This window comes from Merops nubicus, unplaced genomic scaffold, assembly GCF_000691845.1.
Source record: "Merops nubicus isolate BGI_N331 unplaced genomic scaffold, ASM69184v1 scaffold6492, whole genome shotgun sequence".
NCBI classification, from domain to species: Eukaryota; Metazoa; Chordata; class Aves; order Coraciiformes; family Meropidae; genus Merops; species Merops nubicus.
The window spans coordinates 30425-30692 of record NW_008594152.1 but is presented as its reverse complement, the minus strand read 5'-3'; positions in this window follow the sequence as shown (position 1 = coordinate 30692).

Here is a 268-nt window from a genome sequence, read left to right as displayed (position 1 = left end):
CAGTGGAACCAGCTGCTTCTTTCTTCCTTTAGTTGGATAGTTTTAGTTTTTTACCCTCCCCGGGGCAGCCGCCGCCGTCGGTTCCCAGCACACAAGTGGGTCCCGGTGCAGCTGGAAGCAAAGGGACCTGTCATGGGGAGCCAACCATCACTGAGGCTGGGCACCCCCACTCCTCTACCTGAGGATTGAGAAAGGGTAGGATGGATTTCAGGGGCAACCAGGCAAAAGGCAGCTAAAAAAACATGCAGAAGAGGCAGCCTCGGCCCTT